This window comes from Prionailurus viverrinus, chromosome B1 (assembly GCF_022837055.1).
Source record: "Prionailurus viverrinus isolate Anna chromosome B1, UM_Priviv_1.0, whole genome shotgun sequence".
NCBI classification, from domain to species: domain Eukaryota; kingdom Metazoa; phylum Chordata; class Mammalia; order Carnivora; family Felidae; genus Prionailurus; species Prionailurus viverrinus.
The window spans coordinates 126,482,270-126,502,279 of NC_062564.1; the positions used below are offsets into that span (position 1 = coordinate 126,482,270).

Genomic DNA, 20,010 nt, shown 5'->3' on the forward strand with positions numbered 1-20,010 from the left:
TTGGAGACTACTTCAGATTCTGTGTCTCCCTCTCTCTCTGCTCCTCCCCCTGCTCACACTCTGTCTCTCTCGCTCAAAAATAAATAAACATTAACAACACTAAATTAAAAAAAGAAAAGAGGCCAATGTTTCAGAGACACAGTGAAGCCTTGAGGAGGGCTTTGTGGACTTATAGGAGGATGAGTTTGTGGACTTACAGACATGGTGAGTAGTTTAGACTGATCTCTGAATGCATGAGAAACCCCTGGAGATTTTAAGTAAGGAATTGTCATGTTGTGGTATATATATATGTGTGTTTCAAAGATCATTCCTGCTGCTGCATGGAAAACAGACTTCAGTAGTGTAAGAATGGAAACAGGGACCCATTTAGGGGATCTTGCCTGAACCTAAAGCAAGAGAAAATGGTTGCTTGTCTTAAGGTGGGAGTAAAAGAGATGGAGAGAGATGGTGAAATAAAGGACATATTTTAATTTCTGCCGGAATACAAAATTCTTTTGGGGGGGACTAAAAATTTCTGAACATGATTTTTAAATTTGCTCTTACGAAATGGATAAGATCTAGAAAATGTTTTCAGGAGAAAGTAAAATCTTCCATGCTAAAGTACAGCTGTTTTCAAACACAGTCTCTCTCTTAGTGGCAACAGACAATGACCTAGAATGTATCTTTAATCACAAGGCACAATGATCTTTTATTTCTGTTACCCTTATTTCTTAAGAAAAGTGTATCTGTTTCTTCAGTAAGTTCTCTTGCTTGGAAACTTCTTTCAGTGATTCTCTCGGTAGGTCTATAGGCACTATTTACTGGGGGTAAATTCACTGGGGGTGAGAAATGGCAACCTAGTGACCAGAAAGTGTAGAAATCCCATTCTTTTTTTTTTTTAATTTTTAAAGTGTTTTTTTTTTTAATTTATTTTTGAGAGAGAGAGAGACAGAGCACAAGTGGGGGAGGGACAGAGAAGGAGGGAGACACAGAATCCAAAGCAGGCTCCAGGCTCTGAGCTGTCAGCACAGAGCCCGACACAGGGCTGGAACCCACAAACCATGAGATCATGACCTGAGCTGAAGTTAGACACTTAACCAACTGAGCCACCCAGGTGCGCCCCGGAAGCCGGTACTTCTAAAGGTGGCCAGACTTAGTAAGAGTCCCACTCTTATGTGGTAAATAAGAAATGCTGAGAATTCCTTATCCTGAAAGGCAAGTTTGTAGTAAAGACTCGTTAGGAACTATCTATAGACCAGTCAATGTATAGTTGCTTTGCCCTGAAAAAAAATAGCATTTTAAGGACATTTCAGTGCCATTTTGCTCCCTTGGAAGATATTATTAGATATAGTCATTCTACTCTGGGCATTTTGAGTGGTTGTCGCTATTAGTTAATTTAATAGTTCATTAGGTCAGTATGCTTTTATCTTCTCATAGTTGAACTTAGGCTTTAGGAATGGAAGTTTTCAGACTTCAAGACAAGTTTGCCTCCGCAGTATGGTCTGTGTACATTCAGCTCTCAAAAGCAATAAGCCAGACATATGTGCAATTAAGGGAGTGTTTCCTCAATAGGAAAACAAATTCCTTTCTTAGCAAATTCTTTCCCTTTGCAGAAGTTACAACTGAGCAAAATGTCACTACATTTTCCACTTGTTTTTTTTTTATTCTTTGGCTTTTTTTTTTTAACAATTGTCTAAGGATAATTTCAACATGCTTGAAAGACCAACACTTTAAAGCATAAAAACACATACTTTCACAAACTTATTGAACGGTACAGAGTATTTTGGACAGTAGTCAACCCAGAAGTGAATAAGTATCTTATTTTATTGCAAATCTGACAAGCCAATGAATGCCTAAACAAAGTAGCCTTCTATTCCTGACCAGAGAGAACATCTAGAACAATGTCTCCACAATAGCTGTGGGGGAGATGTAGGATGGAGGGAGAAAGCGATCGTCCTTTTACACACTTTTTTTTTTAATGGCTTCTTGCTTCTTGTATTTTAAGGCACTTTTTATGCACAACTTTTATGGGTAAAGAACATAATGAAGATATATAATGAGGTATATGTATATGTATATGTATATGTATATGTATATGTATATTTATATGTATGTGTATATGTATAATGAAGATGTTTTTAGTCATAAGAAGTACCTACAAGAGATGGTGAGAAGGTGTTGCCAGGGTAAGAAATCAGAAGAAAATAATTCTGGGATTGCAAACTCTGGAGCAATTGGAGCCAAACTCTAGGTGGTAAAAGTCTCCAGCAGGGTATTACCTATAGTCATCCTTTAGAATTTTCTAGGTCTTACTACTACTCAAAGTGTGATGCATAGATTATCTGTGTTGACGTGACCTTGGAACTTCATAGAAAAGCAGAATTTCAGGCCCCACCCCAGGCTACTTACTCCGAACCTGCATTTTTAGCAAGAACCTTAGAACCAGTCTGCAGTACTGGTTCTCAAACGAGGATGCACTTTGGGGTCACCTGGGAATTGGTACATGGTACAGTCTGGCTATCAAGATTTTTAATAGCTCCCCACGTGATTCTGCAACCCAACAAAGTTGGAGAACCACTGGTCTAAAGAGCAAGGTTAAAACAAACAAATGCAGGAAAGCCATCAAACTTGTCACTTCTAAACCAGTCAGTGAAACTTGGCAGACTCTCAGCTTCTAGCTGATGCTCTTTCTAGAAGCTTGGCTTGGCTCAGTGTGCATTTGATAATCACCCCATAATTGCTTTTCCCATTTGTTTGATTAATGTACCTGCATCTAGTGACTCCAGGCTGAATCGCCATCCTCTCAGGTATACACACTCTTCACAACTCTGTTGTGTCATTTCCAGTCTCCGTGTTCTGACTCGAGGGGCCCCAGTTTGAGTTCAACGGAGTAACCTTTCTGATAGATGAGGGTTTTTCTAGCTAATAGTTGCTGGAGTCACTTTTCATGTTGGGTGGCATGTGGCAGTTTCTCTCTGTTAATTAGAACAAATGTGCCAATTATGTTAATGTTTCTCCCGATACCAATCAGTGAATAATTAGACACAACACATCTGTCTTTCACAGGGGAGTAGAATAGGAGAGAAAACTGCAAGGTGCTTTGTTCTTTATTATTGACATATATGATTAGACAATTCTTTAGCCAATCACATTGTTAACAAGTTCATGTACCTAAAGGGCAAAGGGTGCCAGTAGCTTCTGGGGGAAAAGCTGAGCACCTCTCATTGTTAGTTTAATTTTGATCAGAAAATTGCTATCTCCAAAAAGAACTCTGTAAACAATTTAAGTGATCCTTCCTTTTTTTTTTTTCTTTGATTTCATTGCCCTATTTGGTAACATTCAGGTATGCCATTTACCCTGAAGTACAAAAAGAAACAAGTTCTTAAGTAGAAGTACTTAAAACTCTCAGAAAGGATTTAGCTTTATTGATATAAAAGCTCACACTGAAAGAAATCACAAAACTTGGCCTATAGGGTTATGCTGAAGCTGTTGTAAAGATATGTAAATCATCAGATTTATGATTTGTTATAATTTCTGCTTATTTGTCTCCATGTACCTTAACTTTGCAGCTTTCTGATGAATGGAAAAATTTCCTTTGCTTCTATTGTTGTTCCACGGGCGTTTGGGCTCCATACTTGGCATGGTTTTACAGAGATGGAGTTGTAGCCAAATTATTTCTATTGCAAGCAATGCCTCTACCCTTGTGTTGATTCTGGCAGTATGAAAAAGAGACATATGAAACCAATCCATTAGTCTTCCTGAAGGTAGTCAAAGCATATTCTAGGTATGCTTTTACATAAAGCCTTTTGTTTAGTTCAGAATGTAAAGTGTATACACTCTAGCGAAAATGGCTCATGTTCCTAATGTTTAATAATATCCAACTGTGTACTTTTATTATCTAAAGGTAAAACATCAACATAGTTGTGATAAGGTCTCTACTACTGTGGTTTCAAATATGTTGTCACGATTGTTCTTTTAAAAATGGTTGGAAACTAAGAATGGAATTTAGATTGTAATTTTTTTTTTTCTTACTGTGGCACTGATTTGCTTAAACACAACACAGGAACCACTAAAAGAAAACATTTAATCTATTTGGAAATCGTTGCGATTGCTAATACTAGTTAGTGCCAGGCCTTCCTAAAAAGCCCCTGATGTGTGCATCATCCTGGGATATGTTCTCTTTGCCCAGGGGTGTGGAAGGGACAAGGCAACAGGGAGGAGGACACGGCTGTTGATTTGTTTTTATTACATCATTTTGCCCAAATATTTGTGTTTTATTTATTAATAGTGAAATATGAACATGGTTACGTTTTACACAGTTTTAGTAGTAAACCATGAAAAAAAATTACCAAAGATAAATAATGTTTGGAAAATAATTATTTTATGTAAGTGACTCCCCCACTTTGTATACTCTTAACATTAGAAGTTTGGGGACCTGTCTTGGGTAGCTTAGCTTTTATGCTGCTTATTTAGAAAGATAAATAAGGGGAGTGAATAAAGGTGGGGAAATGAGTATGGGAAGTCCAGATTAAACTAGAGATTATAATTTATCCCATATTTAATTATGAGTTATCAATGGATAATCTGTTGGGAATGTTAATCCACTTTTCTCTGTCTTTGCTGATGATAAATCAAAACTTAAATTTAAACTGAAGAATAAAGTTTTTAGGGGGGAGATTTGAAACATGAGGTTGTTGAATGCTTAAATGGCTGTTCAAAAAAGGTTGTAGAAGCCTGAGCCATTGAAAAATGATCCCCATGTTTTGCTGCAAAACCTTTTTTTTTTTACCCCCTCACAGCACTTATATAGCCAATAGTTCTGAATTTTATAAAACATCAGTAACAGTAAAGCTATAAAACCGTGCATCTAGGAGCCATAAAAAAAAGTTGATTCTTAAATCACACCACACACAGGAAGGGATGACAGTTTTATACATCTTTTCTGGGAACACACAATATGGGGTCAATATGCTCCAGTCCTGAAACTTATAATCAAATTGGGAATCCCTCATATTCATTAATAAAATCATGTCAGGGTTTTGAGAACTCTCTGCCAGACCGAAAGCATCAATAGAACTGAAAGATCTAACTGTTGGAGGGATTTCTAAACATTTTATCCTCTCTAGAAGAGCTGGGAACCAGTTCTCATATAGGAGGGCTAGAAATATGGCCTCTCTTCTGGTACATACACTAGGCAGGATTGAGGCTGTAAATAAGGGGAAACTTTCCTCACTGGGAGAGTTTTAGTAATGAAGACTCATAAACCAATACCAATAGCCCTATGCAGTGGAAGATTGAAAGATTTCTCTTAGTTTTTTTTTTCTGATTAGTATTATGAATATGAAGATATGTCCTCCTTTTAAAAAAAAATAATGTTTATTTATTTTTGAGAGACAGAGAGAGAGAGAGACAGAGCCTGAGCAGAGGAGGGGCAGACAGAGAAGGAGACACAGAATCCAAAGCAGACTCCAGGCTCTGAGCTGTCAGCACAGAGCCCGATGTGTGGCTTAAACCCACAAACTGCAAGATCATGACCTGAGCCAAAGTTGGACACTTAACCAATTGAGCCACCCGGATGCCCCTAAAGATATGTCCTTCTTAATAGAGAATTGAACACTGAATCATCAACATTTTTTTTTTTTAATTTTTTTTTTCAACGTTTTTATTTATTTCTGGGACAGAGAGAGACAGAGCATGAACGGGGGAGGGGCACAGAGAGAGGGAGACACAGAATCGGAAACAGGCTCCAGGCTCCGAGCCGTCAGCCCAGAGCCCGACGCGGGGCTCGAACTTCCGGACCGCGAGATCGTGACCTGGCTGAAGTCGGACGCTTAACCGACTGCGCCACCCAGGCGCCCCTGAATCATCAACATTTAAAAAACATTTATAGAGACATAGTTCTGTTTGGGGTAAACTCAGTGAAGAAGCAGTTAAATTAAATTTATGACTACCTCCCAATTCCAGGTGCTTTCCCTTCCATATCTCATTAAATCCTCCCACAGCCCTGGGAGGAAGGTCCTTCCCTCTGTACATGTGAGGATCGTGCTTCTGGGAGCTTCCAGCCTCACAAGGCTGCAAGCTTGGCAAGTGGGAGGGCCTGGCTACAGAACCAAGTCTGGCAATTCCCAAGTCTGTATCTTTTCCTGTAACAAAAACAAGTTTTATTGGCTATGTTTTGGAAATTTAGTTCATTAAAATGACACAAATTATGTGTAGGCCTATTCTATTGATTTTCATGAGCTAATCTCAAAATATCCAAATATCCAAAAGATGTCCAAAATATCCAGAATATCCAAAGACGTCTTTGGGGAAAAGTCATTTATTTAAAAAGTGTTAAATCATTCTCGTCAATTTTCCAAAGGTAGAATAAGCATGTTGATTTGTGCTATTTGTTATTATTATCTACACACACTTCACAAAAAAATGAAAATTTTATAATGTAAAAGAGAAATTGAACAAACTTCTGGTCCATTTTGTTAGAATATCTCAATGATTTTTAAACATATTTCATTTGGTGACAGAATTTTTTTCCAAAATTTTCTTCCAAAATATTTTCCTAAAATAGAATTAATTGGTATCTTCTCTCTATATATATGTTCTCAGGTCACTTTTTTGTTTGTTTGTTTGTTTGTTTATCAAAGCACTGCTCTCAGTTCTGTTACAAGCAGTACTTCTCAGTACTTCAAAGTCATATTTATGCTTCTAGAAATCAAATACGTATATGCATTGCTAAGAATCAATAGAATCCAACACTGTGATCATCTTTAATAGTCATAATTATTCCCCATTTTGTCTAATTTCTAGCACCTGCAATAATCCTCAGTGCATTGTTGCTATTCGATGGATACTCAATGAATAGCTAATTTTCAGTAGATCCTACTGACTTTTATTTTCCTGTGCAGTCATGTCTTTGTTACATCTCTCTGAATGTGGCTACATAACTCAATTAAGGGACTTCTTCCTTACAAAAATTTGCCACTGACAGTAGTAATTTTACTTTCTATATGGGCACACATTCTTGCCTCTGTTCATATATTCATTCTTTCTTTTTTTCACCACACTTCAGTCATGAAGGCTTTATTTCTGCTTCACAAACAATGACTTTTTTAATTGCTCTTCTGTAAACCTGGAACACTCTGGCTCAGGATGACTGGCTGTTTCTAGAAATGCATGTTCTAATGCTGAGTTGGCTCTACCGAGAAGCCTTCCCTATCATCTAAAATGAAAGAGTCAGCAAACTATAGCCTGCAGGCCAAATACAGCCCACCATCTGTTTTTGTAAATAAAGGTTTTATTTACATGCTCATTTACATATTGTCTATGCCAACAGTTTAGAGACCTTGGCCCACAGAGCCTAAAATACTTAGTACATGTCCCTTCACAGAAAATGTTTTCTGACTCTTAATCTGAAGCACTGTATAGCACTCTTTCTTTTCTTTTCTTTTTTTTCCCTAGCCGTAAGGACCACTGAAACTATCCAGTGTATTTATTTGTTTATATATTGTATTCTTTCTTGAGAATCACATGGAGGGTAGACTTTGTCTTTTTGGTTTATTGATGCATCCCAGGTATCAGAAATAGTGAGGTCACATAGTAGATACTCAACAAATATTCACTGGATAAACAATAAATGCATTTTGAACATCTCTGCTAGGGTACTATAATAGATACTCTGAACACAAAACTAAACATATATATTCAGAGATGTTCAAAATGGATCAGTATGGATCAGTATTGGAGATATCATATACACATGAGTAATCGTGCTCTCAAGAACTCCCAGGCACAAACTTTACACAGATTATTACAGTACAGTATGATAGATGGTTTGAAAAGATTGCTACAGGTGCACATTAAAGGAAGACAGACAAAAAGGGCTTCAGAATGAAAGTGTCTTCTGAGTTGAATATTGAAGAATGAGTAGAGTTCTCTCAGCAGAAAAGGAGGAGAAAGGCATTCTGGGTAGAGTGACAGAAAATACAGCGAGTGGCCACGTTAATGACGCTCACATGCTAAGGAACCTTTAGGAAGTTCAGTATGACTAGAGAGTGGTACTAAGTGATGAAGGTGAAGCTAGAGCAGTAATTGAGGACAGCTTGTAAAAGATTTCATATCAAGTTTGGATTTTAACCTGGAAACAGTGACACAGTGGAGAACATTTTAATTGAAGCTATTATTTTTAAGATTAACTTTTTAGTAAGAATTGTTGGAATTAAAATAACATCACAGTACTTACGTTTAGGGCATAGAAGAGGGGCCAGGTTTGAAAGCCGTTTTAGGTAACGTCCATAACTTCATAGAATGGTTTTGAAGAAAGCTATGAGGATTACTGTAAGCTTCGAGTTTAGGATTGAGAGGATAATGGCTCCATATTTGAAAAGAAAACAGGAGGACCAAGTTTATAGATGATGTGAGGTGATACTGAGATCAATTCAGCACATGTTTTGTTTTTCATATTTGTTGAGCATTCAGATGGAGTTATCAAGAAAGCCATTGAAAATATGAATGGAGGGGCGCCTGGGTGGCGTAGTCGGTTAAGCGTCCGACTTCAGCCAGGTCACGATCTCGCGGTCGTGAGTTCGAGCCCCGCGTCAGGCTCTGGGCTGATGGCTCAGAGCCTGGAGCCTGTTTCCGTTTCTGTGTCTCCCTCTCTCTCTGCCCCTCGCCCGTTCATGCTCTGTCTCTCTCTGTCCCAAAAATAAATAAACGTTGAAAAAAAAATTAAAAAAAAAAAGAAAATATGAATGGAGCTTACCAAAAACTGGGAATGAAGGGATTGATTTTTGAGTGAACAGCCATGAGAATGAATGAGATCACCAGTGTATATATAGGCCAGTTGTTTGCAAACTGGCTGCACATTAACATCACCTGAGGAGCTCGGAGAAACACCAATGCCTGGGCCCCTCATAAGCCCAGTTCAGTCAGAATCTCTGCAGGTGGGGCCCAGATACAAGCAGATCTTAAAACCTCCCCAGGTGATTCTGATGCACAAAGGTGAGAACCACTACCGTAAAATTAAAAGGAGGAAAATGAAAGAGATAACCCTGCGGAGGACTATGTGAAACATAGTGGATGAAATAAAGGGATCCGGGAAAGAGGTTTGAGAAAGAACAGATAATTACGTGGCATGAAAGTAGCAAAGGGAAAGAGTGCTGTCGGACTGGGAAGTTAGGGGGGCTGCTGGTTGCCTCTGAAAATGCAGTTGGGGCGCTAAGCGTGAATCCAGACAGCACTAAAGTGAAGGGTCGGTGGGCAGATGAAGAGCTGAAGACAGTTTAGCCACAAAGGGAAAGAGAATGTGGAAGAATAGCTGGGAAAAGCAGGTATGTCCTAGAGTAATTTCATTGTTGGCTTGTGTTCAGGATGGACTGAGGACATGTGCATGTTTGTGGGTGACCTGATAGAAAAAAGGAAGAGATTTGAGAGGAGTTTCTATCTTTGGGCCTATTCGGCCTATTAAAAAAGGAAGGAAGGAAGGAAGGAAGGAAGGAAGGAAGGAAGGAAGGAAGGAAGGAAAGAAGACATCTGCTTAAATTAAGGAAGATCACAAAAATATTGAGTAACATGTTGATGACCTAGGGCCTCAAAAAGTCAAAGAGGTGGAAAAAGTGACCAGTGAGTGCCACTTCTGAGCACAGGATTCAGCAAGGCAGAGTTGGGAATAGTCTTGCAAGTGATACAAACACCTTCTGGGAAACTTGCATGTTTTCCTGTTTGCTAACATTTTTCCCTAGAGTAAGATGACCTTATTTTTGTTTCTCTTTTCTTGGTTGAATGTTGAACAAGATCTCACAATATGAAGATTGCTCTTTACAGACCTATCTCACTTTGTTCAACATCCTTGCCACAGACCATGTTGCCTAAAAAAATAATAAACCCCAGCGTGTTCAGTTAGGTTTAACACAGGTGAGTCACGGCATATGGATGCGTGCACATAGAATGTGTCATTAGGATGGAATTTGATGGAATGCAGTTGGGTAAAAATGTGCATGTTAAAAATATTTTAAAGGATCTTTTGTTTTGTACCAGATGTTCCTTTTGTTTATTAAACTTGAATCTTAATTTGCAAAAGTCTTTTAAACTAGTAAAGACACTAAATCAGATAGTGTTCTATTATCAGCTATTAGGTTCAGTGACCCATTAGCTGGCATATTAGGTCCTCCTTCCTTCAATTTTGATGAATGCCAAGAATCGTGATTACCTGATTTGCAAACGGATTTGTTACCCTGTGATTTTAGTCCCTTACTCTCTCAAATACCACACTAATGTTCCCAACTAGTTTGCACCTAACTTGTGCCACCCTGGAGGCTTCTACACCCCTAACAATGTATCATGGTAAGATTGGGATGCAAGAGATGGCTTCGGTTTGAAAAGCAAGAGACAAGTTTTCAGCACAGTGAGTATCAGGACGGAGTGCATATGGAAGTTAAAGATACAAATACAGGGCCGCTTGGGTGGCTGAGTTGGTTAAATGTCCAACTCTTGGTTTCTGCTCAGGTGATGATCTCATAGTCCATGAGTTCCAGCCCCACATTGGGCTCTGCACTGACAGTGCAGAGCCTGCTTGGGATTCCCTCTCTGTCTCCCTTTTCTCTGCCCCTCTCCCCCCTCTCCCTCTCCCCTGCCCTCTCTCTCAAATAAACTTTTTTTAAAAAAGATACAAACACATATCCCCTTAAACATGTTTTTGTTTGTGTACCCCCATAGAAAATTTTGCATATTGCTGGTTACTTGAATTCCAGTTTGAAATCCACGTGCCTTCAAACTCTTCTTTATCTGAACTGAAAAGAGTTTTCCCTTGGTTTATATGCCAAGTTTTGTAATACTTTATATGGTTTAGATCAAGGTGTTATTTCTCAGGTCATTTGCATGTAAAAAGAACCTTCTAATGGTGGGATTACAAACTAGCTTTCCTAAAGACATTTCAAGACACTGCCAAAAATTTGGGTGAGAGCAAGGATGCTTTCCTGATGCCCCTGAAATCAAACTACATCCAGTCCCATTGTTAGCTTTGAAAGAGAACCTGTGTTTGGTCCCAGAAGAGTGAGCAGGGTAGCGATGATAGAGAGGTTAGGTCTGATGGCTCTTTTCTGTGATCACACTGTTTCCCTGTAGAGCACCAGTGAGAGGCCAACCCGGGCCCAGATCCTGGAGTAACTTGGGTGTTTCCGTTCATCACGTCACACACACACACACACACACACACACACACACACACACACACACACACAAATAGGTACCTTGGAATTTCTCAGCGCATACTCAAATTTGGGGGCTTTACAGGTGCAGATAGCAAAAACAAGAACGTATCTTATCACTAAAAAGAGAGGATAGAATGAATATCATGGGGTACTGAGAAAAAATAAGAGTGTTGCCAAAAAAGCCTATTTCATTAAGTCGACATGTGTGAAATTCGTTTCACGTTGCGAGGGCCAAATTGTTCATATAAAATAAACATTTGCCTAAAAAAAATCATTTCTTTCCTTAGACTCTGTAAGAATCAGTTTACTTTTTTAGAGTATTAATATTTAAGACAAAAACTTGAAACCAACCTAGTTGTCTATCTGGAGCCACTTAATTTCATAAAGCCGATGTTAAACTATTCTTTGTCTTTTCTCTGTATATCGTGTACTATATTGAGCTGTTACTGTGGCTTGAAAACAAATGACATACATTTTGAATGTTAAAAAAAAAAAGAATGAGTGATGGTGACTAACTTGAAGTAGCAGGGAAACAGCACTGGGAAACTTAAAGGAGAAACCAAAACTGTAAACATGTGGATGGTCTGGGTCTAGGTAAAAGTAATATATAAATTGCCTGTGATTTATACCTTATTACTAAGTACAGTAATGGGTATTTTTCAAATTAATCTTGGTAAAATTTCTTTTATCAAAAATCTGTTCTTGTTATACCTTTAAAACATTAATGTAGTGTGATGATTTGCTTTTAATCTAAAAGAATTAGAAAATACTAGTTGCACAGACTGATTAAAATGCCATGTTATACTTTCTCTAAAGCACATGCATGCTAATGACATCTCTAGAGTTATGGATTCACAAGGTTTAAATGGAAATATATATTTAGGTTTAGCGTACAAACTAGATTGGCCAATTTAATACTTAATCATTTATATATTTCTAGTACAGTCTTAAAGAGATATAATCTAATGGTAAGTTGACTTTGTCTCAATAAAAAAGAAAATGTCAGAAGAAGCTAAAGGAATTCAGACATGAAGATATTTTCTTTTTTGTTTTTAAATTTACATTTCTCTGCTGTTATTTTCTCTGCTGTTATTTTACAGAAGTTTGAGTTTTGTCCTATCTCCTTTAAGTATATCCTTAATTGATATTAATAATAATTTAAGAATTTACCGTACGTCAGACACTAGGTAATTTGTATAATTAACTCATTTTTTAAGTTTATTTATTTATTTTGAGAGAAAGTGAGCGAGCATGTGCGGGCGCGGGGTAGGGAGGGGAGGGGTAGGGAGGGGGAGAGAGATAATTCCAAGCAGGCTCCCCGTGTTGTCAACACAGAGCCTGACATGGGCTGGATCTCACGAACCATGGGATCATGACCTGGGCTGAAATCCAGAGTGGAACGCCTAACCAACTGAGCCACCCAGGTGCCCCTATTAACTCATTTGATCTTTATAAACCTTGTGGAATGCATTCAAGGATTATCCTCATCTTGTAAATGAGGACCCTGAGGCACATCTAAGGTAAGAAACTTAAGAGAGACACGAAGTGACAGTTCAATTTTGAACCCACGCAGTCTGGTTTGAGAGCAACAAGCTGGTACTTTAGAAACTGCTTCTTAAAGTAAGATTTTCAATTGCACACAATGGCATTAATCAACACGAAACGTAACAACAGAATATGCAAATAAGACATCCTAACATTGCCTTGTAACTATTTTTATTACCTGTTAATAAATTCCCATTTCTTTATAAACCCTTGAGTCAATGACTTCAAATGTGCCCCAAATTATTGAAAAGACTGCAGTTACTGAGTCACAAGGACAGAAACACTACTTTGCCTCACTGCAGCCCTGAAGACAAGTTATGGTTTATGGGCAAAGCCTTTTATTGTTTTCTGAACTACAACCTATTTTTCTCTCTTCTTGAATGTTTTATACATAGCTAAAAATAACTTCTAACTCAGAAAGACTTCTCCCATGTATAAATCAGATGGTTTGCTAAATGGGAGGGGTGGGAGGAAGCCACATCTCGGAGTGAAATCAACAAGAAACATTGAAATGAGCAAGATAGGAACAGAATTCAGAGGCCAGACCCAAGTACTGACTCCCAATTAACCAAGATTAGCTTACAAATAAATATCATTGCAACAATATAATTAATTACTATTCAATACAATAAAATTCAGCACAACCAGAGATTCTGTACTGTTTCTTGGGATTTCACATACAGTTTATGCAAGGAGGCTCACTGTGAAATTACTGCAGATGAAGATCGTCACTTTATCTGATGGTGGTGGCTTCTGGAGACACTTCATGAGAAGGATATATTTTGCTAATATAAAGGTATATTTATAAAGATTTAATTGATATATCTTCCTGACTCAGACAGCCTCTTTCATGATAAACAGAATTATTCTCACACATTGCAAACACTTATCTGACTTGTCCCTTTATCCCCCAGCACTTGCCACTATGCCTAGTATATTGGTACTCAGTGTTTGTGGAATGCATTTGAGAAAAAACAAGGTGCCTACTACCTTTTGTTCATTGAAAATTAAAGTTCTTGGGAAGTTGTATTTTAGGCTCAGGTTTACTCTGATCACCTAGATGAAGGTATGCAATAATTAAACACCCTCTTTTAATTCTGCAACAGACATACAGGTGTAATGTGGATTAGAGGAGCATGCTACTTTCAAAGATACTTTAGTTAAAACATACTGGCCACCGGACACTTCCAGACTCATAAACGACAGTGAGACATTGGGGGTCTCCTAGCGTAATTCTAGAGGTCTTCGTCTATCTTAGGACTTCTCCAGTGAGTTCGCTTGGAGGGCAGCACAGCTCTGTAAGATTTCACCTTAGGAAAGAAAAACGTGTGTTCTTAATCCCTACAGAACTTACTTAGAAAGGATGTTTAAAATGACACTCATTTATGGGTGTCTGGGTGGCTCAGTCAGTTGAGTGTCCAACTCTTGATTTTGGCCCAGGCTGTGATCCCATGGTTCATGAGTTCAAGCCCCACTTCAGGCTCTGCACTAACAGTGTGGAGGTTGCTTGGAATTCTCTCTCTCCCTCTCCCTCTGCCTCTCCCCTTCTCACTCACACTTTCTAAATAAATAAATAAATAAATAAATAAATAAATAAATAAATATAAACTTAAAAAATTTAGTGGCACTCATTGAATATATTTAAGATTAATTTCTCCACTCTGTAGAGATCTAAAACTGTATATAACAGACTTGATCCCACTACATGTGTTAGTTTTGTTCAGCAAATGCCAACTAAGCACCCACTATATATCATTTAAGGCCACAGGAATGTAACAGTGATCAAAAATCAGATCAAAATTTGTGGAACTTAAGTTCTGGTGGAGGAGACAACTGCTACATGAAATAGAGACTGTATGAAATGGTGAGAAGTACCATGGAGAAAATAAAGAAAAGAGGGTGAGAGATTGGGAATATAGACAGAGAGAGATGTTGCAGTTTTCAAAGTTGATCAGGAGAGGCACCTGGGTGGCTCCATCGGTTAAGTGTCCAACTTTGGCTCAGGTGATGATCTCACAGTCTGAGTTCAAGCCCTGCATCAGGCTCTGCGCTGACAGCTCAGAGCCTGGAACCTGCTTCAAGTTCTATGTCTCCTTTTCTCTCTGTCCCTCTCCCCCCCCCACCCCTATTCACACTATATCTCTCTCTGTGGTATCTCTCGGTCTCTCTTTCTCTCTCTCTCTCAAAAATAAACATTAATTTTTTTTTAAATGTTGATCAGGAAATGACTCACTGAGAGGGTGACATCTGAAGAACTAAATAAGAGAAGGGAACATATTATGCAGATACCTGGGGAAGGGAAAGGTGATTTCAAGCAGATTGACAAGCAGACTCAAAATTCCCAAAGCAGGAGTACCACTGATGTGCATGAGGACTAGCAGAGGAGCCAGCATGCTACAGAGATGAGAGAGAGAGAAAGCGCACAAGGTGATCTCAGAGGGGTCAGGGGTCCTGGTGATGCTGGACCTAGTGGGTCTTTATAAGAACTTTGGTTTTGACAGCAAGCAAGATAGGAGCCTTTGGAGGGTTGGAGATGAGGTGTAGCACGATCGACTTAAGGTTTCAGGCTCATTCACTCTATTGTGTTGAATATTGAATGTTGATGGCCAAGAAGGAAAGCAAAGATAAGACAGGAAATTGTTGCAGTAATCCAAGAAGGAAATGATGAAGCCTTGAACTGGAAGAGGGTGGTGGTGAGGGGACAAGAAGTGGTCAGATCCCGATATACTGCCCTGACTTCCAGTGGGCAAAGAGAGAGGTAGAGAGGAGTCAAGGCCAAGTCTGAGGCTTTGTTTAGGTAACTGGAAGGATAGAGTTGACATGAACTAAGATGGGCAAGGCTGTGGGAGGAGCAGGGTTGGAAGTGCAGTTCAGGAAGTTGTTATTAGACAACCCAGTGCAGTTGAAAGAAGTCATTTGGATATATGAGTCTGGAGTTCAAGGCCAGGGTCTAGACTAGAGATATATTTAGAAGACCTCTGCATAAGACTGGATGAGCTCACCAAGGAAGTGAATATAGATAGAATACAGAAAAAAAGAAGAGGTCCAAGGACAGAGCCTCCACAAGGGAACAGACCTTCGCTCCAGGAAGCTGTGAGGGATGGAGTGAGATAAGACAAAAACCAGGAAAAGTGCCCTGGCCAAGAAAGCAAGTGAGGAAGAGGGAGAAACCAGTTGGGTCAAACCTGCTGCTGAGTCACCTCACCAGTATATCTAACAAAATGAAAGTAATTGGTGACTTTGAAGAGAGTAGTACCTGCAAAATGGTGGAGGTGAATGCGCATTAGAATAGATACAGCAGAGATGAAGAGGACAGGAAATGAAGAGAGTGATTATAAAAGCAAGTATTCCAAGGCGTTTTGTAAGGTGAGCAAAGACATGGGGTGACTCTAGGCGGAAACGAGTGGGGAGGGTTCTAAGTGTATGTCTGTATGCTGATGGAGATGGCTCCTGTAGAGGGAATATTAATGATTTAAGAGACAGAGAGGAGAATTGCTGGGGCCTGCCCTTGACCAGGCACGAGGGAATGGAAGACACAGTACAAATGAGAGGTGACAGGTGGGAGCACAGAGAGCTGACCCAGTAACAAGAGAGAGGGTGCAGAACAGGGGTGGGGTGGTGAGTAGTGGGAGCTGTGGAAGCTGTCTCGTGATTGTCACTTTTTTCAGTGAAGTAGAAATCGTGGTCATCAGCTGAAAGTGAGGATAGAGAGGGAGGTGGTGTTTAAGGAGAGTGGAGAAGGTGTGAAATAGCTGTCTAGGAGGATGGGACAGTGAACAGATGATGAAAATATAGTACGATTTTTTGGCAGAATTAAGGGCCCATTTGAGTTCTGTTATCATGAATTTCAGATGAGCCCACTGATCTCATGTGTGCGGCCATATTCCTCTGCAAGTCTGTGAACGTGGTGTCGGGAAGAGCGGCCAAGTGAACGCCTTAGAAAAGGAGAGGGGTGGGAGAGCTGAGCTCCTAATGCAAGGGATTGTTGATAAGGTAAACAGTTCGATTTAAAAGTGGTGAAGAGAGAGGAGGGAACATGAGAGGGATGACAGCCAAGATAGGTCGCTTTGTTTAATAGATTGTAGGGCCCAGTGAAAGTTTGTCAAAATAGGAGTCTGAGAGGGAGTAAGTCAGAAAGATGGAGAATATGGTAAAAGAAACTGCATTGGAGTTTTAGAAGGCTTGCAGTTAATAATCAGTGGTAAGGACAAGAGCTGGCCAGTGGTTCTCTGACTTTAATGTGCATATAAATCCTTGAATTTCTTATTCACATGCACATTTTGACTCAGTAAGTCTGGGTAGGCAGACATGAGATTCTGCATTTCTGTCAGCCTCCCAGGTGACCTGGGTGCTTCTTGTCCAGGGATCTCATCTGAAAGACAATCTTCTAGAGTGGTATTCCTCAACCCTAGCAGGAAATCACAGCCCCTTGAGGAGTCTCAAAAACACAGATGCTAGACCAGTCTTGACCAGTGAATCAGAGTTGCTCTGGGTCAGATTTAATTTCTCCGGATTGGATGTAAAATTGATATATTATGAATGTCCAAATTACTCTACAGTGAACCCAGGATTGAAAGTCTCTGGCCTATAAGTGTGGGTGTCTTAGAGACCAAGACTGTGGCAGGAAGGAGGGTCATGTAATTGAGAGGCCAAAATGTTGAAAGTGTTTGTGGTTATTAAAATCATTAGAAATTGTGACAGAAAAATTGTGCTGCATAAAATGACTGTGAGCCCAGAGGTCTTTAAATGACCACAAAAAATATAGAAGGTGGGTGACATAATCTGATGGCATGAAATTCAAAGCAATGGTGTTTGGAGAGAATGGTCTAGAAAAGACAGTGCAGAACAAGGAGGGCACTTTCTGATTCCCAGGCCCAGTGTGTGTTGGGTTTAGGAAATCAAATATCCACCACTTGAGAGAACTCCAGGATAAAAAAAAAAAAAAAAAAGCAAAACAGAAGCATCATAAAGAGCTAAGTTTTAGTTAGAGAAAAGTAGAGAAAATAATCTAAACAGAGTTTGAAATTTTGGGGAATTTTGCTTCTGCATTGCAAAGCAGCGTGATAGGGGGTCGATATTTTTTCAGGGTGGGAGATGGGGATGTGCAGGGCAGCATGAGGATTCCAGTGCCGGAGGTGATGACCTGAGCTTCCTGTAGAGATGTGGTCTCAAAGCAAGACATTGCGGCAGCTGCGAGTACTGGAATGTAGGGAACAGGAGGGTAGGCAAGGTACCGGAAGCCGGAGGAGCCCATGGCTCACCTTTTCATTTCTACAGCTATTTTCTAGCAGGAGTGAACTCTCTGTTTCTTTAAACTAGGCATTACAAGTGAGCCCAGTATGGAAAACAGGAAAACAGATCAAAGCAGAGCTTCTCTGGTTAAATCCAGAGTTGGGGAGGAAGGCAGTAACCTCCATAGGGCCCTGAGGGCCTCTCCAGTATGTCTGGGGTTCCTCAGGGGTCATCAAAACCCAGGTCATACTCACTGTTCCAGCACTGGCAAGAGACTTGAGAAAAAATGCAGAGTGATATATTTGCAGGTAAAGATGGTTTACCCAGTAATCACAGAAGTCTTCTTAGATCTTGTCAACTGTGCAGATTGCTCTTTTTCTTCCATGTAATAAACTTTCAAATATACAAGTAGTTTGCAATATCCCTTGGGATCTCTTTATGTCACTTATGATCAGGGTAACCTCACTATTGTTAACTGATGTGATTTAAACAGAAGAAACCATAGTTTTGAACAGTCATGGGTTCTCCTGTGAGAATAGTTGGAATCTTCAGAAGCAAACCATGAGACCAAGATTTGAATGCAGAGGGTTTTTTTTTTTTTTAATGGGGCATTCATAGAAGAGAGAACCTTATAGCTGGGTGGAGCCACCAGGAGAGAAAATGAAGCCCAGTAAGTGTGTATAGAGATGGCAGGCAACATCTCAAGGGGACAGCTTCAGCCTAATTTCACAGGGGAACTCTGGAAGGTAGCAGTTCAGATTCTGAACCCAATTGGACACAAAGCATATTTCCACATCTGTGAGACAATGGCTAAGGTGGAGGTTGTGGGACAGGGCGGGGGAGGGGGGTGCTGTGAACCCCTAGGCACTTTCAGAGTCCACGAATGTCAGAGCCATCTTTCAAAGAAAGAGTAGCAATTATGGGTCCTTGGAAGAAAAGCATGAAGAGCATTCTCTCTCTCTCTCTCTCTCTCTCTCTCTCTCTCTCTCTCTCTCTCTCAGGAGGGATCCAAGACCAACTCAGGGGATCCCAACAGTGCCTTCTATAAGTGGAAAGCTTTCTCTAGAATGGCATAGATAAAGATTAGATTAGAAAGTTAATGTCTGCTTTCAATGATCAATGATAATTAATAATTATATGAATTTTGCTACCTTCCCTCTTGCACTTCTAGTGAGCTCAAACTACCACACACATAGGGCCAGATTTTGAGAAAATCCGAGTCAAGAAGAGTGTGAGTTTCAGATCAGATATACCCAAGCATGGCCCTGACTGAATGTGGTCTCTGTATGTGAAAACAAAATGCATGTTTTAAAACTCCACTGTTTTAGATGGATTTGATTCTATTTCTCACTACCATAGTATAAATACCAAGAGGGTTTTGCCCTTTCAAAATTTATATCACCACAAATAGTTGCTCTTATCTACATCCTCAAATGTTTATTTCAGGATTGTTGTTGGTTTTTAAACGTTTTTCCCTTTAAATTGTGGTCTCTTTCCTAAGGATTAGAGGAGCATTATTTTAGAGTCCCTCTGTTGGATGTAATTTAGAGCTGTGCAAAGTCAAGCCCACTGACAGATTTAGAGATTAATTTCCAGACCTCTTGTGGTGCTGGAGATACTCTTTAAGATTTTGAAAATGGCAACACTATTGACTCTCTACCACTAAAGATTACTTGTATCCATATCCACAAGGATGCAAAAGAAAAGTTTAAGGGTGGCAAATATCAGTGTTGTTTTGCTTTATGGAAAATCCTGTGCATAGAAAAAAACAAAAACAGCAGCAGCAGCAATTTATAGAACAAGAAATAGTTCATCCTCCATAAGGACAGTTTATACAGATATATCTCCCTTCTTTCATTCTGTAAGCATAATATTGCTTTTGCTAAACTGATGTGATTTTCATGGAAAAAATAGTCCAGTAGTTCTGAACAGTCATGTCTTAGGTCAGGTTCCCCAGAAGCAAACCATGAGTCAAAAATTTGATGTTAGTGATACAGAAAAGGAGAGCTTTGAGTATGATGTATACGCTCTTTGGATTATACTGAAGGTTGGT

The 20,010-nt window shown here is 39.5% G+C and overlaps 1 protein-coding gene across 2 annotated transcripts in view; it reads left to right on the top strand.

Annotated features, from left to right (window-relative positions):
* UNC5C (unc-5 netrin receptor C) overlaps window positions 1–20,010 on the top strand; it is a 351,607-nt gene that overhangs the window by 260,686 nt on the left and 70,911 nt on the right. The gene's annotated exons all lie outside the window — the stretch shown is intronic.